General features: G+C 42.2%; 1 long non-coding RNA gene across 1 annotated transcript; it reads left to right on the forward strand.

The window, feature by feature from the left end:
• Nucleotides 1–10,802: 10,802 nt before the first annotated feature.
• Nucleotides 10,803–12,827, forward strand: LOC105527897. The gene is made up of 2 exons (XR_001004282.1): nt 10,803–10,972; nt 12,157–12,827. It is a non-coding gene; the product is annotated as an uncharacterized LOC105527897 (long non-coding RNA).
• Nucleotides 12,828–25,098: the final 12,271 nt, after the last annotated feature.

The following is a 25,098-nucleotide window of genomic DNA, read 5'->3' on the forward strand; positions in this document are numbered from 1 at the left end:
TCTATGAGTTAAATGTTTTTAGATTCCACATATAAATGAGAGATCATGCAATATTTGTCTTTCTGTTGCTGGCTTATTTCACTTAGCGTAATGTCCTCCAGTTTCATGCACATTGCCACAAATAACAGGATTTTTAAAATAAAGCTGAATATTATTCCACAGTGTACATCTACCACATTTTCTTCATCTATATGTTGTTCTGTTGATGGACACATGTTGCTTCCATAACGTGGCTGTTGTGACTAATGCTGCCATGAACATGTGAGTGTGGCTATCTCTTTGACATGCCAATTTCATTTCCTTTGGATATATAACCAGTAGTGAGATTTCTGGATCATATGGTAGCTCTATTTTTTCTGGGGGGTGGGGGGACTGAGTTTTGCTCTTGTTGCCCAGGCTGAAGTGCAATGGCGTGATCTCAGCTCACTGCAACCTCCGCGTCCTGGGTTCAAGCGGTTCTCCTGCCTCAGCCTCCTGAGTAGCTAGGACTACAGGCATGTGCCACCATGCTCAGCTAATTTTTGTATTCTTAGTAGAGACGGGGTTTCACCATGTTGGTCAGGCTGGTCTTGAACTCCCGACCTCAGGTGATCCGTCCACCTTGGCCTCCCAAAGTGCTGGGATTACAGGCATGAGCCACCACTCTCGGCCTCTATTTTTAATTTTTTGAGGAACCTCTGTACTGTTTTCCATAAAGGTCATACCAACTCTGCTATTATTTTCAACAATGAATTAGCTGATGGCAAAATATTTCTGCATATTTATTTCTTTAGAAAAAAACCTAAAAGTAGAATCAGCCAGTTAAGAAAAATGAATGCTTTTAAGAGTTTTGCTATGCAGTGTCAAAATGCTGCCATAGAGCTTATACCAATTCAGATTCCCATCAGCATTCTATGAATGTCCATTTCATCACACTCTCACAAGAATGGTAAGTAGGTTTTAATCACAAATTTGAGAGTAAAATATGTTATTGCAATTATGGCTTGTGTTTCTCTGGTAACTAATGTGTGTGAATATATACAGTTTTAAATATTCATTAGCGAAATTTTCATTCCCTTTCACTTATTAGTTTATGTCCCAGTTCCATTTTATTTTCCTTTGGGGTTTTAGAATTTTACTTATTCTATGACTGCTTTATGTAAAGGAGCACTTAACCCTTTGTTGAATACATATGTAGCTAAAATTATTTCCAGTATGTCTCTTGCCTTTTAGTTATCTTTTTAAAAATAAATAAATAAATGATACTGGGGAGATGTGAATTGGTGTAAGTGCTAAGGGAACAATTTGACAGTGTGTATTGAAAGTTTTTAAAACTTAATACTCCTTGAGTAAGCAATTCCACTTCTGGAAATTTTTCCTAAGGAAATCCAAATGAACCTGCCAAAATATTCAGGGACCTGGTTAATCATTGTAGTGTTGCAAATGATAGCAAAATGAGCCCTTTATTTTATTTAGTGAGACCTGCCCATTCTTTCTTTCCTTGTGTTTCCTTTTTATTGTTTATATTAACGTTATACTAAGAGACATAAAGATGATGTCATTTTAATATTCTTTGAAGTTTTCTTTTCTGCTTAATTAAAAGTGGATAGATAAAACAAAGATGGATAGCTAGATGATAGTAGATGATAGACAGGTAGGTAGATTAGATAGATAGATAAACAGATAGATAGATACACAGATAATAAGTGGGGTGAATAGATGGGTAGATATCATATATATAATTATGTATATAAATACTGTGTATATAGATACACAGATACATATATGTATGCATGTATGTATACACACACACACAGAGCGAGAGACAGAAAGGGGGAGAGAGAGAGACAGAGACAGAAACAGAGTCAGAGAGAGACAGAGGGAAAGAAAGAGAGAGAGAGAGATCCTCTGGTTCCCTATCTTAAATGTACATCAGGATCACATGTAGAGCTTTAGTAACTTAGCACAAGTCTGGGTTCCTCCTCCAGAAAGAATGATTCAGTGGTGTTGGGTGGGGCCCAGGCATGGAGGAAAGAGCGTGAGCAGTGGTACTAGGAACAGAAGCCAAGAACCAGAGGAAAAACAAGGAGGCAGCTGAGTCACCTCCAAAGCAGAGAGCTAGAGTTCAGAATGAGCAAGCTCCTGCCTAATGAAAGTAAAATCCACACTCCACAGAATGGCACTGAGGCTCCATTCCCATCCGACCCTGGAGCATAGAACAGAGCCCACCTTGTCCCAAGCTCCCCAGCCTCAACCCACCCAGTTCCACTGGCCTTTGTTTTTGTTTCCCCAAAGTGCCAAGCCGGTTCCTGTCCCAGGACCTTTGTTCCTGAGCTTCTCTCTGCCTGAGACATAGCTGTCTTTCATTATTTATTTAACAAAGTACAAAAGGCACATCCTCAGGGGCACCCTTCCTGGACCTTCTCTTCCAAACACCACCCCAGCTCCTTGTAATCAGGTACTTCCTGCCTCACCACCACATCCTGGGGCTCTCTCCTCCATCCCTCTCCATGGCTCAGTTCTCTGCATCTCTCTCACCTAAACAGGCGCCGCACCCCCCTCACCTCTTCAGCTTCTGCTGTGGGTTGTCAGTAATTCAGGTCCATCAGGCTCATCTCTGGAAAGGACAATGGGGATGGTGTCACATCACCTTCCAAGTATGACTTTCAGTTTCTCTTCACCTACCGATGTGCTATTACGCTAAAAGCCTGCCTGCTCTCTCTCTCTCTCTCTCTCTGCCTTCAGTTGTTTTGCCAAGTGTGCCTTTTATTGCCCTATCCTTGGTGTATGCCATTCTGAAATGCGGGTAGGAAATACTGTACCCCACATATGAATTGTTCCACTGATCCCTTGAAAACCTAGAGTGAGAATATATTGAATGCAGACCTACCGTGTTCTAGGTATTGTGATGGGCAATGAAGATTAAGATGTTCTCCCTTTACTCAAGGATCTCTCAGGCATTCTTCAGTTTGCCACAGTCCCCGCGACTCCCTATCGTTACCCTTAGTCTGCTTTACACATTCCTTACTTGCCATGACCCTGTCACCATTTGAGATTCTAATATTTGTTGTTGAAATTGTTAAGAAGTTTACAGCAGGTTTTAAGCAGAGATGTGACAGAGATCTGTTTTGTTATTTATAGGGGAGATAGACATGTAAACACAATTCCAGTTATGTAAATGTCATTAATCATGTACTATTTGTTGAACACCTTCTATGCGCCTGGCCCTATTGAAGCCCCGGGCACTGTTTTAGGTGCTATGATAAGGGTAAGGCAGAATCCCTTAAGAATGTACCACAGGATTCCTTTACTCACTTCAAGGATTCAGATGGGATTTCCTGATGGAAGACGGTGACTAAGAGCAAAAGAGTCTGCAAGGGATAAAATGCTCCAGGCAGAAGAAATAGAAAATGCAAAGCTCGGGGTTAAGAACATGGGGAGTTTGAGGAGGTAAGAGCAGTTCAGTAGGCAATGCAGGGGGTGATAGGAATTAAGAATCTAGAAGGATAAATAAGGGCCAGTGGTTCCAAACTGCAGATTCAAGAGCCAGACGCTACCTTTAAAATGTGTGTTTTGGGGCATTCATGTACTGTTGAAAAATATTTTTGAAATAGTTATCATTTAAAAATTGGCAGATTTCACATAAACATATAAACTTTCAACTTATTTTTTAAATGGGGGAAAATCTGGCCACAATGGGCCCAGATTTGCATGTGTCACCTGTCAGCCAGGTACATGTATCTTCTACTTCTTGTCTCTGTAATTTGCCATCGTCTCCACCCATCTCTACTGCCTCACACTTGCCTTCCACTTCTCTTATTTATATTCTCTGCCTGGTCTCTGCACACAGTTATGCTTCTGATACCCGTTGTTGGGATAGAGAAGTCAGCAGAGGCCAGATCCCCTAGACCCTTGAAGGCTGTTTGATCTTTATCTTTAAAACAATGAGGATCTGTTAAATCATTTGAAAGAGGGGAACAATTGGAGTTTTGTGATTTGAAAAAGAACTCTCTGGTGTATAATACGCTCACCAGAAGATAAGACCTAGACTAGTCATAGTAGTAGTGTTTATAAGAATTCCTGGCTGGGGTGTGGTAGCTCATGCCTGTAATCCCAGCACTTTGGGAGGCCGAGTTGGGCGGATTATGAGGTCAGGAGTTCAAGACCAGCCTGGCCAACATGGTGAAACTCTGTTTCTACTGAAAATACAAAAATTAGCTGGGCATGGTGGCATGTGCCTGTAATCACAGCTACTCAGGGGGCTGAGCAGGAGAATTTCTTGAACCGGGACCCGGGAGGCAGAGATTGCAGTGAGCCGAGATCATGCCACTGCACTCCAGCCTGGGCTACAGAGCGAGACTCCATCTCAAACATAAATAAATAAATAAATAAATAAATAAATAAATAAATAAATAAATTTTTATAATTTTATAAAAATCAAGAATTCCTAACTGAAAACTGCCCAATGCCTATAGAATTGAGAAAGAATTCCTAACTGAAAACTGCCCAATGCCTGCAGAATTAAGAAATAATTGAATAACTGTGGCACATTCACATAATGAGTCCTATACAGAGATGAAAAAGAATGATCTACAACTAAACACAGTAACACAAATGACTCTCACAAAAATAAGATACAAGAGAGGGCATGCCTGAAAATTCCACTTAGGTAAAGGATAAAAAGAAATCAAACTAGTTTATTGTGTCACAAGTCCAGATACCAGTTGCCCTCGGGCAAAGAGGAGTACAGGGGTTTGATGAGGTTCTGTTTCTCATGGGTGCTGGTTACACGATGTGTTTAGTTTGTGACAATTTATTAAGCTGGACACTTGAGACCTGTGCCATTCTCTGATGGCACATGAATTTAAATATTTTAAAAATGATCTTTTTTGGTACCATTTTAGAAATAATGGTGACTGGCCCAAGATAGTGGCTCTCAAACTTTTCAAGAATGGAGTTAAAAAATGATAAATAGGAGATAAAACCTCTAAACTTGGATTTGCAGAGATGAATGATGAATGGGGGTAGAGGGAGATTTGGGGGCAGGAAAAACATCATGAGAACAACCACAAGAGCTGGAGATTTCCAGGTATGTTCAGAAGAAAAAGGGAAATCATTCATCTCGACTCTATTAATAAAGTGGAGTGAGAATAGCAGGAAACTACACAGATATCCCCCTACACCAAGCCAGGGAATCAAAGGAACTCAAAGGAAAAAGAAATGCAAGATTTTCTGACGAAACATTTACTTGCTTAAAAATGTCACATGATTTAAAAACACATGTAATAAGAATGGATGTGTGCCATGGAAACTTGTCCCGCATAAATTTCCTCTAAAGGTGTCTAAAGTACCCTTCCCTTTCTTCAGGTACCATCTGCTTTAGGACTCTCTCTGCTTCCTCCTCTCCTCTCCTCTCCAACCTCACAAATATCTTTATCAAATTCTTGTTGAAACATGGAAAAGAAAAATATTTCCAGCAGTGAAAGCTTTAACTTGTCACCTCCTGTTCTTCTCGAATTTCTAAAGCACGGAGGCCCGGAGAATATGTTTCCAATATCCTCTCGTCTCTCTCTGTTAGCATTTTGCTCCCTTCTACACCAAGGAGGTTCTGACCCCTGGCGTCTCTTGGGGACGAGGGGTTTGGAGTGGGGTCAGGCTTGTCAGAAAGGGAGAATCCACGGCCGCCTTGAACAGCCCATGTCCCCCCGCTCCTTTAATACATTTAACCTGGAAGAGGCATTGCTCCAGCCAAGATTAGATTACGGGGTTGGTGAAGGTGGCCTAACAAATGGCAAATGGTGGCATGTGAGGCTGAGCTAATCTCTGTTGACACGCATCTAATGCAAGGCCCGTGTTGAAGGCAGCGGGTCCCGTCTGCAGCTCCAGTCTGCCTTGATGACCAAAGGGGGAGGTGAGGCCCAGGGAAAGCCACTGAGATGCCTGTCTCTTTCAATCTGAGAGCGCCTGGAGTGTGCACGTCATTATTTAAAGGTCTCCCGGTACCAGCTAAATGTCTCTGCTTCCTATGGGCGATGAGGTCGATTTCATCTTTTCTCAGAACGAGCTTTTGATGATTGGAATTCTTTAAAATGATGTTCATCTCCCTGGAAGTCTGGGAAATTTGGATTAATTTCTCTTTTGTGCAGAGCCCTCATAGAGGTGCGTCAGGCTCCACCTCTTTGTTCCCTGTGAAAGTCACATAGATAAATCCAACTCTACTATCTCCTATGAGAAGTTGGACAGATTTAAATTCTTCAAGTCTCAGTTTCCTCATCTAGTGCTTATCTGGCTCCTACATTTACTCCAGGACCCTTGATTTGGATTTGTGTCCCTGCCCAAATCTCATATTGAATTATGATACCCAGTGTTGGAGGAGGGGTCTGGTAAGAGGTGATTGGATCATGGGGGTGGATTTCCCACTTGCTGTTCTCATGATAGTGAGTCCTCACAAGATCTAGTTGTTTGTAAGTGTGTAGCACCTCCACCTTAGCTCTCTTCCTCCTGCTCTGGCCATGTAAGATGTTGCCTGCTTCCCCTTCACCTCCCATCATGATTGTAAGTTTCCCAAGGCCTCCTCAGAACCTGTGCAGCCTGCAGAAATAGGAGTCAATTAAGCCTCTTTTTGTTTTTTGTAAATTACCCAGTCTCAGATAGTTCTGTACAGCAATGAGAGAAGGGATGAATACAGCCCTGCACAGGCTAGTAACTATTTGTAGAATAGGATCATCTATAGAATAAACACAGCTAACTAGAAATACCAGTGCACAGCAGAATTCAGTAGCCTAATCATGTATCCAAATGCCATCTACACGTTATATTTTGTGGCAAAAAGTTTGTCATCTCTACTTTCCCCCTGCGTCCATCCCACTAACTAGAATGTAAGATCCACAAAGGCAAGGATTCTCAAACACCTGGATTAGTGGCTGAATTGTTGTTAGGAGTATAATAAAAATTTGGAAAGCATCTATCAAATAGTGAATTAAATTAATGAGTAAATGAATGGATGAATAAATGAACGGAAAATTTTCTTGGATCAGTCCTCCTGGAAGGTAGACCACTGACCTATTTAACATCTCTGCATATCATTTTATTTCCCTTCTTTCTTTTTCAATAAGATCAATTCTTCTGCCTTTTAAATATTAATTAAGCTACTGCACATTTGGTACCATGTACCTAGGCTCTGTGGCCAGACAACCTGGGTTTGAATTTTACCTTCATTACCTGTTAATTGGGTGACTTCAGGCAAGTCATTAGGCCTCTCTGTGTCCAATAACTCAGTTGTAGAATGGGGGGAAAATACCAACTACCTAATTAGGTTGGTGTGAGGTTCAAATGAGTTTATATACGTCAAGTGCTAAAAACAGTGCCTCACACATTGGTAGCTGTTACTAGTATTCATAAGTATTGAATAATGTTGATATTTAGTAAAGTAAATCTATTTGAGAGAGGCTGGGTGTAATGGCTTATGCCCGTAATGCCAGCACTTTGGGAGGCCAAGGCAGGAGGATTGTTGAGCAGAACCCAGGAGTTCAAGACCAGCCTGGGTAACATAGTTAGACCCTGTCTATACAAAAAAATCACACACACACACAAAACTAGCTGAGAGAATAAAGACACTACAAATAATATTAGAGAAGAGAAAGAGAAAAATACAAACATGAGGGTTAGTTTTAATCACTTTAATGAGGTATGATTGACGTTCAAAAACCTGCACACATTTAATGTATACAACTTGAGAAGTTTGGAAATAGGCATACATTCGTGAAACCATCACCACAATCAATGTCATAAACACATCTATCACCTTCAAAAGTCTTCTCCCACCCTTTTTATTTGTTATTACTATTTTTTGTGATAAAAACAGGTAACATAAGGTCTAATCTCTTAACAATTTTTAAGTATGTAATACAGTATTATTAACTATAGGCACTACACTGTACAGTAGATCTCTAGGACTTATTCATCTTATATAACTAAACTTTGTACCCTTTGACCAACAGATCCCCATTTCCTTTCCCACAAACCCCTGGCAATCACCATTGTACTCTCTACTTCTATGAGTTTGACTATGTTAGATTCGTCATATACATAAGATTATGTGGCATTTGTCCTGCTGTGCCTGGCTTATTTCATTTAGCATAATGTTCTCCAGGTTCATTGATGTTGTCATAAATAAGTCTCAATAAAAGTATATGTATACACCACATTTTCTTCATGCATTCATCCATCAATGGGAATTGAGATTGCGTTCATGTCTTGGCTATTGTGAATAATGTTGCAATGAACATTACATTGTAATGAAGTGCGGACATCTCTTTGAGATCTTGATTTCAATTAGTTTGGATATATATTCAGAAGTGAAATTGCTGGAGTTTATGGTAGTTCTATTTTTAATTTTTGGAAGAACCTCCATATTGTTTTCCATAGTGGCTGTGCCAATTTACATTCCCACCAACAGTGTACACAGGCTCCCTTTTTTCCACATCCTCACATTTATTATCTTTGGAGTGAGAAAATAAGTAATACATAAGAGATAACAGTTGTGAGATGCTGTCTCATTGTTGTTTGGATTTGCATTTCCCTGATGATGATTAATGATGTTGAGCGCCTTTTCACGTACCTGTTGGCCATTTGTTTATCTTCTTTGGAGAAATGTCTACTCAGATCTTTGCCAATTTTTAAATCAGATTATTTGGTTTTGGGTTTTTGGTTTTGGGTTTGTTTTACTATTGAGTTGTAGGAGTTCCTCGTGTTCATTTGTTTGTTTTGAGATAGATTTTCACTCTTGTTACCTGGGCTGGGGTGCAATGGCCCGATCTCAGCTCCCTGCAACCTCCACCTCCTGGGTTCAAGTGATTCTCCTGCCTCAGCCTCCCGAATAGCTGGAATTTCAGGCATGCGCCACTATGCCCAGCTAATTTTTGTATTTTTAGTAGAGATGGGTTTCACCATGTTAGCCAGGCTGGTCTTCAACTCCTGACCTCAGGTAATCCATCCACCTTGGCCTCCCAAAGTGCTGGGATTACAGATGTGAGCCACCACACCCGGTCTGTATGTTTTGCATGTTAACCTTTTATCAGATATATGGTTTGTACGATTATAATGTTTAAAATAAAAAGCACACTATATAATTATACACACATAATTTACATCACAACAAAATAATCAATATTCTGAAAGTAGAAGTTACCAGAATGAAGAAACAGAGGAGAAGTGTCATTAAACAAGCACCATAGAAGACAATATTCAAAAACTTTATCCCCCAAAAAGATTCAGAGGCCAATTTTAATAGTCAGTTTTTCAACACGGACACACTAGTAATTTTCATGCCATACATACACATTTGTTTTAGACCATAGGGAAAGATGAATCACTGAGTACTGCATTCTTTGCAGCTATGACACTGGCAACACAGCGGATGACCAAATTGATACAAGAAAAGAAAGCTACGGACTAATCTCACCTAGAATCATAAATGCAAAAATCCTTACTAATTAACTTAAATATTACATTAAAAACACGAGTCTTCATGTTCAGTGAGGGCTTATGCTAGAATACAATATAAAATAGCTCATCTGTATACCAAAGTAAAAATGTATAATAATTTCAATAGATGCATAAAAAGCATTTAAAAAACATCAACATCATTTTACCAAAACATCTTTCAGAAAAGTTAGAATAGGATAGATATTTTTCATAAAACATTAAAACTACATGCAGAATGATATTTAATAGTGACTTGTATAAGTATTTTTGTTAGAATTTAAATATTAGGTTGGTGCAAAAGTAATGGCAAAAACCACGATTACTTTTGTATCAACCTACTGAGACAATGATGTTCACTATCATCATTAGCATTTAACATCTTTCCCGGGAGATGTAGGCAACATAAGAATTCATAAGACAGAAATAGATTAATAGACATAAAAAAGGAGAAAAATGACATTTGCAGTTGATATAATATTCTACCTGAAAACACAAAGGAAACAATGGAAAATCATCAAAACCCAATAAAGAGTTCACTTGCATTGCCAGATACTACATAAAACATTCAGAAATCAGTAGTTTTCTTAAACGGCAACAAATGGTTAAAAAATAAAAGGGACCCAGCTTCAATAGCAACCATTTTTATTAAATGCCTAGAAAACAATACAAAATGCACAATACCATATGCAAAAAATTACTAAACATTCCTAAAAGGCATATGAAAATATTTGATTGAATGAAAAGATTCAACATTGTAAAGATGTCAGTTCCTTCCCATCGTTTAAGATGCAATGCAATTCTAAAACAAAATACCAGTGATTACTTTTGTGAGTTGCGACTAAGGGGCGGGAGGGTGTCAAAGTAGTTTTCAAGTTCCTTTGGAAAAGTAAATGTACAAGTTTAGCCAAGAATTTCTTCCCAAGGATGAAAGTATTTGCCTTTCCAGATGATAATGTTAACTAGCAACGATAATCAGATCATATGCATTGGAGGAAGAGTTGAGAACATGTGCTCAAAGAGATAGAAGAGTGAACACAGAAATAGGCTTTATTCAATGCTTTAGTGTTTGATAAAGGTGGCAGCACGGATCAGGGGAAATTAAGGGTTATTCAAAACAGGTACTGGAGCAATGGCTCTCTGATAGGTCCTCATCCGCTCTAAAGGCTGCCTTTCAGCTTAATCATATTGCATTAACCTCCATGGTATCTTTTGCAGAATCTGCCTCACCAAATTGCCTTTTTTTAGGGCTTTTCAGGGGTACAAGACGAAAGATAAAGAGAGAAAGAAGAGCAAGATCCTATGAGGACCTCATTTCTTTTGCTGGTTCTCATTTCAGGTCATTTGAGGCAGCAGATACTCAGGTGCTAAAAATTCCTCCAAACATCTCAACATTTCCCCCCCACCCCCTGCCCGGGATCAGCATAGTGTCATGGGAAGATGCATAAAGAATGAATAGCATGTCCAGCCATCCCACCGCGTGTCTATAGATGCCAGGCCGGCCCAGGAGGCAAGATGGTACTGTGTTAGAAGTACCCTGGCAGACCTAAGTTCAAACCTCACCTCTGCTACTTTCTGGCTGTGTGAGCAATTTTGGGCAAATTACACAGCCCTAATTGCCCCACCCATAAAATGGGAGTTATGGCTCAGGCCTGTAATCCCAGCACTTTGGGAGGCCGAGGCGGGCGGATCACGAGGTCAGGAGACCGAGACCATCCTGGCTAACACAGTGAAACCCCGTCTCTACAAAAAAAAAATACAAAAAATTAGCCGGGCGTGGTGGCTGGCGCCTGTAGTCCCAGCTACTTGGAGGCTGAAGCAGGAGAATGGCGTGAACCCGGGAGGCGAAGCTTGCAGTGAGCCCGGATCGCGCCACTGCACTCCAGCCTGGGCGACAAACTGAGACTCCGTCTCAAAAAAAAAAAAAAAAAAAAAGGGAGTTATGCTACCTATCTCAAGAGATCACAATGAGGATTAATTCAGATACTACCCATATCTCCTTTTAGATGCACTGTGCCTCCGTTTCCCCATCTATACATTACTTGTACCTACCTCATGGGATTTGTATTAGTCAGTATTAGTTATCGTGCTGATAATAAAGATATACTGGAGACTGGGTAATATATAAAAAGAAGAGGTTTAATGGACTCACAGTTCTACATGGCTGGGGAGGCCTCACAATCATGGCAGAAGGCAAAGAAGAAGCAAAGGCATGTCTTACACGGTGGCAAGCAAGGACAGCGTGTGCAGGGGAACTCCCCTTTATAAAGCCATCACATCTCATGAGGCTTATTCACTATCACTAGAACAGCACAGGCATAACCCGCCCCCATGGTTCAATTACCTCCCACTAGTCCCTCCCACAACATGTGGAGATTATTGGAGCTCCAATTCAAGAAGAGATTTGGGTGGGGACACAGTCAACCCATATCAGGATTGTTGTGAGAATTAAGTGATTTAATATACAATAAAGATCTTAGAAGAATTCTAGAACATGGTAAATACTCATTGTATGGTATCAATTGATTTTATTATAGTCAAAGGTATTTGTTAAATATTCAACTGATAATGGTTATAATTATTAATAGCATTTTATAATATCATTAGTCAGTATTTATTATTATAATATCTAACTGATTTTTTAACCTAACAAACTAATTTTCTTGCTGAGTTGATTTATCTGTTGTCTTACAGATGTCATTTCAGATTCCTGATGGCAGCCACTATTAGCAAAAGTTTCCTGGAGGTGCTTCTCTCTCTCCAATCAGCTTTCCAGTTCTACAAAACTGGACTTCAGGTTGTCATGTAAAGAGGTTTTCAATCACTATCAGCTTTAGTCTTTCACAGTATTCAGCAAAGAACTAGCCCACATACTGTAGTGAAGACACCCTTAGATTACATGACAGTATTTGAGACTGGAGATGCCATGTAGTGAGCTTGTTCTTTTGGAAATGAGAAGCGAGACATCAACTCATGGGTAAAGTACCCATAGCTATTATGTTTTCCCTCCATTCTCCCCTTCCTTCATCCCAGCTAAAGACAGAATTTGACTTCAAATTAATTTGAGGCCATGTTTTTCATACTGTTAGTTCTGAGAGAAGAAAGGCAATGGCCTCTCACCCGTGTTAACTTATAGTTTCTCTTAACCCAAGGAATCAATACTGTATCACTTAGTCCTGGGCAGAGAGAGTAAAGGTAGTTGCCTGAATGAACTTTTGGCATTGATTTATCTATGGAACCCTCCAAAAACAAAATTCCTATTGAAGGAAACCTGTACAACACCGGCTTGTACCTTGCACCTATTCTGTTAAAGTCATTCACAGAGCAGAATATATTAGAATAGAGAAACATATTTTGGTCTGCAATTAGTCTATTTAGCATTAATTGCCTCAGAAAAACAATAAAAGGGAGAGAGATAGAGAAATACATCCAGAGATATCATAGGATTTCTGGAAAGAAGGAGAAAAATTATCTCAGTCATATAGCATGGTCTTCCTTCCTTCTAAAAAAAAAAAAAAAAAAATGCCTCTCAGAGCTAGACATTACCATTCAATAGCTCTATTAATGTTTTTCTCCCATGAGAAAATGTTCTGTTGGATTGGATTTCAGGCAGTGAGAAGTCCAGGTTGCCAGAACTAGCTTGAGGCTGTAGTGTGATAGGGCTGGGGGGAAAAAATCAAGAGAAGTATTGGAGCACTCTCCCACATGCACAAGCTGCTCCTGCCTCACTCTCCAGGCCAAGGTAAATGTGAAATCCAATGCTCAGAAAAACCTGAATGCTTGGTCATTGCTCTGAGAGAAAAATGTAACAGGTCCAGAAAAAGACTGCATTCACATTCTATGGGGAGCTTATACATTCAAGAAGCATGTACTGAGTAACCGGCTACATGTTCCATGCTGTTTGCATTCACCCTTCACAGATGAGAGACCATCTACTGTCCACGTTTTACAGATATAAGTCAGAAGTCAGCCAGTCCCATGTGGTTTCTCTGTTTTAACTGATGTCAGTGCTTGTGCAGACAACTGCTTGTATCAAAAGCATTCAGTGGTGAACTATGTAGATTTTGCTGAAGTTTCCACAGGGCAAAGGGCAGAGGATGCTTACCTCACACATTCACAAAACACACATACACACACACACACACACACACACAACAAACAAAAAACAATGAAAGCTCCTCATTGGAGAAGTCCTTTCTATAGCTGACTCCTCCTTGTACTCCCATCAGTGGAAAGTGTTCTCCATCCTTTGCCCAATGTGGTACCTGGATTCTTTCCCCTTCCTCCTGCATTTCCTCTGATGGAACCTCAAATGCCTCTTCTCTGTATTATGTAGTACACTTCACCGCCATCCTAATTACACTTCCAAGTATGTGCACCAACTCCCATCACAGGATTAACCAACCCTTCCTACTAAGACATTCCCCACTGTACCTGATATGGTTTGGCTGTGTCCTCATTCAAATCTCAATTTGAATTGTATCTCCCAGAATTCCTATGTGTTGTGGGAGGGACCCAGGGGGAGGTCATTGAATCATGGGGCCAGTCTTCTCCATGCTGTTCTCGTGATAGTGAATACATCTCACGAGATCTGATGGGTTTATCAGGGGTTTCCGCTTTTGTTTCTTCCTCATTTTTCTCTTGCTGCTGCCATATAAGAAGTGCCTTTCACCTCCAATGATTCTGAGGCCTCCCCAGCCATGTGGAACTGTAAGTCCAATTAAACCTCTTTTTCGTTCCAGTCTTGGGTATGCCTTCACCAGCAATATAAAAACGGACTAATACAGTAAATTGGTACCAGTAGAGTGGTGGTTTGCTGAAAAGATACCCGAAAATGTGGAGGCAACTTTGGAACTGGGTAATAGGCAGAGGTTGGAACAGTTTGGAGGGCTCAGAAGAAGATAGGAAAATATGAGAAAGTCTGGAACCTCCCAGAGACTTGTTGAATGGCTTTGACAAAAGTGCTGATAGTGATATGAACAATAGGGTCCAGGCTGAAGTGGTCTCAGATGGACGTGAAGAACGTGTTGGGAACTGGAGCAAAGGTAACTCTGGTTATATTTTAGCAAACAGACTGGTGACATTTTGCTCCTGCCCTAGAGATTTATGGAACTTTGAACTTGAGCAAGATGATTTAAGATATCTGGCAGAAGAAATTTCCAAGCAGAAAAGCATTCAAGAGGTGACTTGGGTGCTGTTAAAACCTTTCCATTTTAGAAGGGAAGCAGAGCATAAAAGTTTAGAAAACTTGCAGCCTGATGAAGCAGTAAAAAAGAAAAACCAATTTTTTTAGGAGAAATTCAAGCCAGCTGCAGAAATTTGCATAAATAGCAAGAAGCCTGATGCTAATCCCCAAGACCATGGGGAAAATGTCTCCAGGCCATGTCAGAGATCTTCCCGGCAGCCCTTCCCATCACAGACCCAGAGGCCCGAGAAGAAAAAGTGGTTTTGTGGGCCAGGCCTAGGGTCCCCGTGCTGTGTGCAACCTATGGATTTGGTGCCCTGTGTTCTAGCCACTCCAGCCATGGCCTAAAGAGGCCAATGTACAGCTCAAGCTGTGGCTTCAGAGGGTGGAAGCCCCAAGTCTTGGCAGCTTCCAGATGGCGTTGAGCCTGTGGGTGCACAGAACTCAAGAATTGAGGTTTGGAACCTCTGCCTAGATTTCAGAAGATGTATGGAAATGCCTGGATACCCAGGCAAAAGTTTGCTGCAGGGGCAGGGCCCTAATGGAGAACCTCTGCTAGGTCAGTGTGGAAGGAAGATGTGGGGTTGGAGCTCCGCCCCCCCCAACACAGAGTCCCTACTGGGGCACTGCCTAGTGGAGCTGTGAGAGAAGAGGGCCACCGTCCTCTAGACCCCAGAATGGTAGATCCGCCGACAGCTTGCACCATGTGCCTGGAAAAGCTGCAGACACTCAATGCCAGCCCGTGAAAGCAGCTGGGAGGGAGGCTGTACCCTGCAAAGCCACAGGGGCAGAGCTTCCCAAGTCCATGGGAACCCACCTCTTGCATCAGCGTGACCTGGGTGTGAGACCTGGAATCAAAGGAGATTATTTTGGAGCTTTAAAATTTGACTGCCCCACTGGATTTCCGACTTACATGGACCCTGTAACTTCTTTATTTTGGCCTGTTTCTCCCATTTGGAACGGCTGTATTTACCCAATGCCTGTAATCCTATTGTATCTGGGAAGTAACTAGCTTGCTTTTGATTTTAAAGGCTCATAGGCAGAAGGGATTTGCCTTGTCTTAGGTGAGACTTTGGACTGTGGACTTTTGGGTCAATGCTGAGATGAGTTAAGACTTTGGGGGACTGTCAGGAAGGCATGATTGGTTTTGAAATGTGAGGACATGAGATTGGGAGGAGCCAGGGGTGGAATGATATGGTTTGGCTGTGTCCCCATTCACATCTAAACTTGAACTGTATCTCCCAGAATTCCCAAGTGTTGTCGGAGGGACCCAGAGGAAGGTAATTGAATCATGGGGGCCGGTCTTTCCTGTGCTACCCTCATGATAGTGAATAAATCTCATGAGATCTGATGGGTGTATCAGGGGTTTCTGCTTTTGTTTCTTTCTCATTTTTCTCTTGCCACCACCATGTAATAAGTGCCTTTTACCTCCCACCATGATTCTGAGGCCTCCCCAGCCATGTGGAACTGTAAGTCCAATTAAACCTCTTTTTCTTCCCAGTCTCAGGTATGTCTTTATCAGCAGTGTGAAAACGCACTAATACAGTACCTTTTTGGGATCGGTGTGGGTAGAGAGGCAGAGTGGGGCATGCTTGTCTCTTGCCAAGCTGAGTAAACAAAGGCCAAGAGGAGGGAGGCAATTATCTTGCTGTTAGGGAATAATAAGTTTTCAAATTCAGACATTCTAGTGTCTTTCACCTCTAGATCAGCCCACCTCTCCCAAAACTCTGTGAAATTAAACAACAATCATGATTCTGGAAAAGAAAACAGAAAATAAAGGGTAGGGTATAAAAATGCAAGAGTATTAAGACATCAACTATACTAGATCTAAAAGGGAAGTCAGAGGTCAACACTGGTACACAGTCTAGAATTTCCTTTAATATCCAAGCACATTGGTTTTTGTGCCTTGTCTTGGATACTCCTAGTGGCAGAGAACTTAGTATCTCTTGAGACAATCTATTCCACTCTTGGACAGCTCTGGGCAATTTTTCCTTTTCACTGAGCCAAACTCAACTTTCCTTCAACTTTAACAATTGCTAATTCTTCCTTCTGGATCTATATAGCGTAAATCAAGTGCCTGTTTAACTTGATGTCTTTCTAATATCTGACGGCAGCTAAGCCACGTTATCTCATTCAGAAGCTTCCTGACCTCCTTGTGAGGTAGAGGTATTTTTCACACCCATTTTACAGATGAGAAAGTAGTCTAAGTGAGGTGAGGAATATCTGAAAACTTAGAGCAAGGGAGTCTCAGAGGCTGGGCTTGATCCCAAGACACAAAGATTTGAGTCTCACAGCAAAAGGCAATTTGAATGGCTTCTCGATCTATTATTGTAATTAGGCTAAGTTAACTTTATTAGCTGTTCCTGATGTCAGTAAAACTGAACCATAAAGGAATGTGAAGTGTTTATGAAAAGCATTCAAATAAGAAAGGAAGGAAAGAAACACAGAGGAAAGAAAAAGAAAGGACACAGGCAGAGGCAGAGAAACTTTAGGATGTAGATAGAGAAAAGAAAGAGAAGGAGAGGAAGGAGAGAGGGAAGAGAAAACTAAGACGCCAGTGATTCAAAGATGGTGACCAACCCTGAGGCTGCTGGAATCCTGGAGGTCTTCTGAAGGTCTCCATGACTGGGGATTCCAGGAATTGAGACTTCTGCATCAATATCAAGAAAAGATCAAACGCTTACAACTTCTGGGTCCTGAATATCATCAATTTACAAAAGAAGGTAGAATATGCTTTTCTGTTGGACACAAGTAGAAGACACTTCCATTTGATATTGAAGAATATTTTAAAATACATGGGTATTATTTTCCTCTAAAACGGGGTTCTTAATATTGGATCCATAAATTAAACTTCTAAGCTAAAGGGGTCTTTGAACCCCCCAAAATTATGTATAAAATGTTGTATGGGTATTCAATTGCCTTTCTTTGTATTCTCAAATTCTTCTTCTTTTTTATTTTATTTTATTTATTTATTATTTTTGAGAAAGTGTCTCACTCTGTTGCCCAGGCTGGGGTGCAGTAGTGTCATCTCGGCTCACAGCAACATCTGCCCCCTCAGCTCAAGCAATCCTCCCACCTCAGCCTTCCAAGTGGCTAGGACTACAGGCATATGCCACCACACCTGGCTAATTTTTGTATTTTTTGGTAGAGATGGGTTTTCGCCATGTTGCCCAGGCTGGTGTCAAACTCCTGAGATCAAGTGATCTGCCTAACTTGGTCTCTCAAAGAACTGAGAGGCATGAGCCACTGTGCCCGGCCTCAAATTCTTATTTGTTACATGACTTTGTGACATTTCCATGATGGAGTCATAACTGATAAAATAGGGCAACCCCAGAGTTTTGGAAGAATAAGCCCTGGATCTCAGACTTCAGTGAGCCACTCACTAGTTTCAGTTTGCAAAGTGAGACTTTTGCAAGTCATTCCTTCTCTGTAGGAGCAGGGCATGAACTAGGACTACTTAAAATGTATTAGATGTTGTTTGGGGTGATGCTGGGAGCTTCCACCAGTCCCCCACTTTCTCCTCTCCACTTCCAACAAGGGTACTTTGTTGTATAACAGTTGTGCCTGTATATGTGACCATATGGCGATGTCATAACTGATTAAAGTAGGGCACACTGGATCCTCTCTTGTTGGTATTTGGAATGGAATTCAAGGATACTGGTCATTCTCCACTGGTTGGTGAAACTAAGCAGATGGAGAGGTGAGAGCTATGGATTAGCCATGCTTAGTCCACATGGAGAGCACAGACGCTGATCTTAGGAGTGGAAGAGAATACAGATGTGACAAGAGGATCAGAGAGAGTGTATGGGTGTGAGGGTGTGTGTGGGAGAGAGAGAGGGAGGGAGGATATGTATCATATGTATATGTGTGCATGCGCACACAAGAAAGCTCTGAAAAGATAACACATCAGGCTAACAATAGTTACTCTGGCTGAGAGATTGAGTGATTGAGTGCTTTTTATCCTCTTCCTCCTATTTCTCTGTATTGACTGCAATTTTTTTTTTTTTCAGCAGGCACACATTAATTTTATAATCAGCAAAAACGATGAATCTATTTCCATTTGGGAAAATTTTCTTTAGAAGGAATGCATCTGGGGATACTAGAATTTTCCCCATGCAAAGCCCAAGGGAGAGAGGGAGCCAGGGCTTAGGCCTTTGTAGTAAGTATCTCCAGACCACACTAAATCCAATCTTCTCATTTGGGGTTATTTGCTTTCCGGACGGCAAGGCTGTGATGGATCCCAGATTCAGTACTCGTGGCATCTCAATCAGCTGTGTTTAGATGCCGCTGTGACACAAGATTATGACGTTTTGATGGGATTAGGAGATAACTTTGCTTTAATCTATAAAGCCCTGTATGCTTTGGGATCTGATTACCCCGGCAATTCCCTTCCTCGGCCCTAGCAATTAAGATTAGCCAGAATGCTCCTGTTAATGATCCCCATATTGAAAACTCAGGAAATCAGAAATCGGTGGTTTTGTTTTGAGTTGTTTTTACTGGTTTTGTTCTCCCTTCTCCTTTTCTGCGGAAGGCTCTGAGCTCTCTCTGAGGCTCTAGTCTTCACATCCTACTGGGCTGTTTTACTTCCTTCTCTGTTTCTAAAGAAGCCATCTTTGGGAGCCCTCCTTTGTGTTCTTGTTTCCCTGGGAAAAGTTTGCTTTTGTTTTATGCAATCAGTGGTCCTTGTGCTTGGTACAGTTTGTCTCAGCAGTGATGAGTGAATTGTTAAATCCATCCGGAAAATGACAGAGCGTAAACTTACAAAGACTATTTAACAAAACTCCTGTGCCTAAGGAGGTTTCATGGGTCCACCATAACCGCATTGGCCCAGGTCATATTTTCCAGAGAGATCTGCTCCCAGAATCTTTAAACTGCAGGAATTTATGGTCTGTGGTGAAAATGTTGTTAAGTTTGCCCACTCTCTTATTTCTACTGAAATACAGTTGCATAAATACAGTACAAAAAACAACCATTGAAAGGTGCCAGTTTAATCTGTTACCATTTAAATTAGGTGTATATGAGAGGCAATAGGTCACTATGCTGCATATTCTAGCTTACCTCTCCAGCTCAACCCTGCACCTCAGCTTCCACCCTGGAAGGCTGTCCTATAAGGTCAACAGGAACAGGATACCTTGTCTTCAGAATTCCAGTTGTGTTTGACCAATGGCAGCCATTCACAGGGAATAGGAAGGAGGAAGAAGGCAGATATCAAAGTGTTTATTCCCTCGGTTGTCTCCACGCTGGGTCTGGGATGGGCAATGACTAAGGCAACATATCTTGTCTGGAGACCCTTCCCTGTGGCTGTTGCTATGGTTCTGGTAATGTCTGCCTCCCTATACTAATGTCTTCTAGCCTAGAGTAGGTAACTCTTCAGGCTATCGTCAATCCCAGGTTGTTTCACTAGGCATATGGACTTCACCCTGCCCACATTTTTTGCAAATGTTCCCTTAATTAAATTTTCTTCCATTTCTCTTGTGGAGTGAGCCTCCTCTCTCCTACCAGAATGCTGACCAATAGCAGCGTTGTGGTTGGCAGCTTGGTTTCAGGAAACCTTTAAACTTAGGGGGTCCATCCCTTCCTTGATACAAGAACTTGGCAAGTGATGTCACATTCCTGAACTTCAGTTACCTCTTCTATAAAATATGCACAAAAATAATACTAAGTTCACAGGATTGTTGTGCTAGTTAAGTGAAATAAAAGGTGGTAGCGTATGGCACACGGTAGTCATTCACTAAATGTCAGATTCCCTCCACAGCTTTCCATACCCAACACCCCTTTTTCTCATTAGGCCTGTTACCCATTCATTTAAGTCTTCCCTTCTCTGAACAAGTTTTTTCTCTAGCACCTGATATGATGATGACAAGCTGGAACCACTGAGTAGCATACGGTGAAAAATGAGGCAAAAAAGAAAGCGCATGATGGGTCATCCAGAGGGCCATTGATTGCCCACTGACTTTTGCTAACAGACTAAACATGAGACTTGTCAAAATAACTGTAGTGATTATTTATCGAATATAGCTCTTCCCAAACTGAGCCTATCATTCCTTCTCTATGTAACCACAGTACTCTGTACATTGCCAAACTTAGCACATGTTACACTGGATCGTGATGTCTATTTTTTGTTTCATCTACTGTCTTCACTAAACTTTAAGATATTATGGCCTGGGATTTGTCTTCTTCTAAATACTCAGTGCTTAGTCTAGAGCAGTGGACATTCATGGAGGTGCTCATAAACCCTGTTAAAGAGAATGAATGAATGAAGAAACAGATGATAGAGAGATACTGAGGCTTGAGACTTTAAAGATAGGTGGTATGGGAAGGCTTCACCAAAGAGATGTAGGCCGGACACAGTGGCCCACATCTGTAATCTCAGCACTTTGGGAAGTCAAGGCAGGAGGATCACTTAAGCTCAGTCGTTTGAGACCAGCCTGGGCAACATAGCAAGACATCAGCTCTACAAAAAAGAAAAAAAAAAAATCCCCCATCTCAGCATCCCAAGTAGCTGGGAGCACAGGCATGGTGGGATCGCTCAGGCCCAGGAAGTCAAGGCTGTAGTAAGTTGAAATTGTGCCACTGCATACTCCAGCCTGGACAACAGAGCAAGACCCAAAAATCAAAAACAGGCCAGGCATGGTGGCTCACACCTGTAATCTCAGCACTTTGGGAGGCCAAGGTGGGCAGATCACACGGTCAGGAGATCAAGGCCATCCTGGCTAACACAGTGAAACCCCATCTCTACTAAAAATACAAAAATTAGCCGGGCATGGTGGCGGGCAGCTGTAGTCCCAGCTACTCAGGAGGCTGAGGCAGGAGAATCACTTGAACCCAAGAGGCGGAGCTTGCAGTGAGCTGAGATCACGCCACGGCACCCCAGCCTGGGCAACAGAACGAGACTCCGTCTCAAAAAATAATAAAAATAATAAAACAAAAATACAAACAAAGAGATGCCACTTAGCTTGGGCCTTAAAGATGAATAGTTTAAAATAGGAAGAAAGCAAATGAAGATATTCTAGGCAGAAGACATGTAAGCAGTAGTGGGGGACATGGAAACTCTTCTGAGCAGCATAGAGATTTTTGAGTATTAGAGTGGAGAGAAATGTGACTAGATATATATATATATATATGTTAGGGTAGTGCTAGTTGCTGTAATAAACCCTCAAATCTCATTGGGTCACATCAATAAAGTATATTCTGATCTTACATAAAATCCAAAACAACAGGTATTATTAATCAGCAGGCAGCTCACTTCCAAGAGGGGATTCTAGAACCAGGTTTCTTCTGTCCTGTGGATTTCCCATTGTCTAAGGTCACACAGAAGAACTAAAAAAAAAAGGCATGAAAGCATGGTGGACTCCATATGAACAATGTTTATGGGCGATCCATATGGTAAATGCCACTTCCATCTATATTCATTCTGTGGGTCAGAACTCAGGCGCATGACCCCACCTCCCTGCAGGGAGGCTGAGAAGTGTAGTCTAGGTGGGTGGCCAGGAGGAAGAGAATATGGCTTTGGAGACATGCTGGTCAGACTCTCCCACAGATTAGTAAGGTTGGAAGAGATCCCAAAGAACCTTGAGTACCAGGTTTGGTTCTACACATTGTATGACTGGATCCCATCAACTAAGCCCACAGCTCCCACTGCCAAGTGATGTTTCGGAAAACAGAAGCTGACACAGGAAAACATGACCACAAGTAGAAAGGAGGTCAGGGAAGAGCTGAGGAACATCCTGGGAAGATCCTAAGCCCACAGAGGAGCAAGTCTTCTTTCGTGCATAACCTTGGCATCAGAAAGGGGCTTTCTCTAAACCCAGGCATTGTCAGTTCTAAGTAGTTCTTGATTCTCACAGAAAAGTCACTGCTGGCCCAATCTCTTCTTCTGCAGTAGAGCACATGGGGAAGGAGGGAAGGAGGGAAGGAGAGAAGGAAGGAAGGAAGGAAGGAAGGAAGGAAGGAAGGAAGGAAGGAAGATGGGAGGAAGGGAGGGAGCAAAGGAGAGGAGGAAGGGAGGGAGGGAAGAAGGAAAGGAAGGAAAGAAGGAAGGAAGGAAGGGAGGGAGGGGAGGGAGGGAGGAAGAATCGAAGGAAAGAAGTGGGGGAGGAAGGGAGAAGAGAGAGGGAAGAAGGAAGGGAGGAAGAGAGGGAGGAAGGGAGGGAAGAAGGAAGGGAAGAAGGGAAGGAGGAAGGGAGGGAGGAAGGAAGGAGGGAGAGGAATGGAGGGAATATTATTCTTTAAAAACGCTCGGAATTTGTAGTACCAGGGTTGGTCTCATTGTGTCCTCTCCTGATTATAGAACATCCTGGTTTTTAGGAGCCTAACGGGTTTCCCAGGACCTGGGACTTTTAGTGCCAAACCTGGGAAAGTCCCAGGCAAACTTGGACAAGTTAGTCAACTTAGCTCTGACATCAGAGGAACACGGGTCCAAATTCTAGCTCTCTGCTTGGTAAATGTGTGCATTTGGGCAAGTGACTACATCTCTATGAGCTTCAGTTTCATCCTCTTTAACGTATGGATGACAAAATGGCCATCTCCCTGGGTTGGTGTGAGGATTGAATGAGATAATGCGTGTAAAACACTTAGCAATGTGTCTGGCATATTGAATACACTCCATCAGTGTTGAATGAGGCTCTCTTCTTACTTTAAGTGGATCTTGGTTAAGCAGAGCCCCTGAGAGATGAGATTCTTCCTGGGAAGAAGAGGCAGGGGTGCAGCCAAGGACAGAGGCCTTCCTCTCTCTTCAGGTCCTGGGGGTTGCCGAGCAGGTGGTGCTCAGATGTACAGGGAATCCTAGCTGCACGTGGCTGTCAGCTGCTTGTCAGCAGGGAGATCAGGGCGAATAGGGCTCAGATGAGGAGAGAGGAAGGAAGGCAGCCTGCCCAAGAGTTTCTGATCCCAAATCTCACCACCAAGGGAGGAAAGCCAGGGGGTGTGGGTGACACAATAAGAAGGCCCTGAGGAACGTTCAGAGTTTGCCCCTTCCTCCTACAGGAACCAAACTTTAATAGCCAGAGCCAGGGAGTGAAAGAGAAACCAGAGAAGTGAACCATTAGCCTTTAAACAGGCCACATTGTCTTCAGAAGCAGGCTTTGAAATTGTGCATGTGTAACCACAGTAGAGAGGCTTTGGGCTCCCTCTGTTCCTGCCTGAGGGTAAGCCAGAAAAAAGAGAAGAAATGAAAGGGAGGAAGAAAAGAAACTAAAGGAAAAAGAGGGGTCTAGGAGAAAGTCATGGGAGAGGCAAGAGAAGAAGAACTTCAGTACACAAGAAGGAGCCAGCCATGCACTTCTATATTCCAGCAGGTCACGTGTTTCTCAAGGTTGTTGAGGACATTGACGACGCACAATATTTTCTTGAGCAGTGCTCTGGGCCGTCATTCCTGTGCGTGATCATATTCATCCTCACAGTCGACTTCCAACATTAGAGGTGAGGACACTGGGGCTCAGTGAGTCTCAGTAACTCATCCAGGGATACACAGTCAATGAGTGGCAAAGCCAGAATTTAGACCCAATCTGTGCTGTCTAGTAATAATTTTGTAAATGTGACAATCATTAAAAATTCATCATCCAGGATGATATAAAGGCAAAAGGGAAGGATGGATGAAACAGTATGGGAATATCAAAGAGAGAACATAACGAATGTCCGGTCTAAAGCAGGGTTTCTCAATTTCTGCACGATTGACATTTTAGCTGGGCAGTTTTCTGCCGTGGGGGCCTGTTCTGCACGTGGTACGACGTTTGGCAGCATCCCTGCTCTCCCTGCACTAGATGCCAGTAGCGGCCCCTCCCCCACATGTGGCATGACAACCAGAAATGTCTCCAGACATTTTCAAGAGTCTCCTGGGGACAAAGTCAACCCCTGTTGAGAACCATACACATAATAGTCATCAATATGTGCAGGTGCAATGCTCACCCCTATAATCCCAGCACTTTGGGAGGCTGAGGTGGGCAGATTGCTTGAGCCTAGGGCTTTGAGACCAGCCTGGGCAACACAGCGAAACCCTGTCTCTACAAAAATATTTTTTAATAATTAGCCAGGCATGGTGGCATGTGCCTGTAGTCCCAACTACTCCAGAGGCTGAGATGGGAGGATCACCGGAGCCCAGGAGTTCAAAGCTGCTGTGAGCCATGATGGCACGACTCTACTCCAGCCTGGGCAACACAGTAAGACCCCATTTGAAAAAAAAATAATTAAAAATAAAATAAAAGTAGTAATTACTATTAATTGAGAGTCAACTAAGTGTCCTGTAAAAAGCACTCAATTTCAGTTAACATCTCACTGAATCCCCTATAAGAACCCTATGAGGTTGGCATTCGTGCTTCCATTTTCAAGATGAGGTAGCTAAGGATCCAGGACCTCACATAACACGCCCAGGTTCACACAGCTGGTAAGAGAGAGAGCTGGGATTTAAACCCAGGTCTATGCACGCCTTTCTCCTGTACAGATCAGAGAGGGAA

This window comes from Mandrillus leucophaeus, unplaced genomic scaffold (assembly GCF_000951045.1).
Source record: "Mandrillus leucophaeus isolate KB7577 unplaced genomic scaffold, Mleu.le_1.0 Scaffold7, whole genome shotgun sequence".
In the NCBI taxonomy this organism is placed as follows: Eukaryota; Metazoa; Chordata; class Mammalia; order Primates; family Cercopithecidae; genus Mandrillus; species Mandrillus leucophaeus.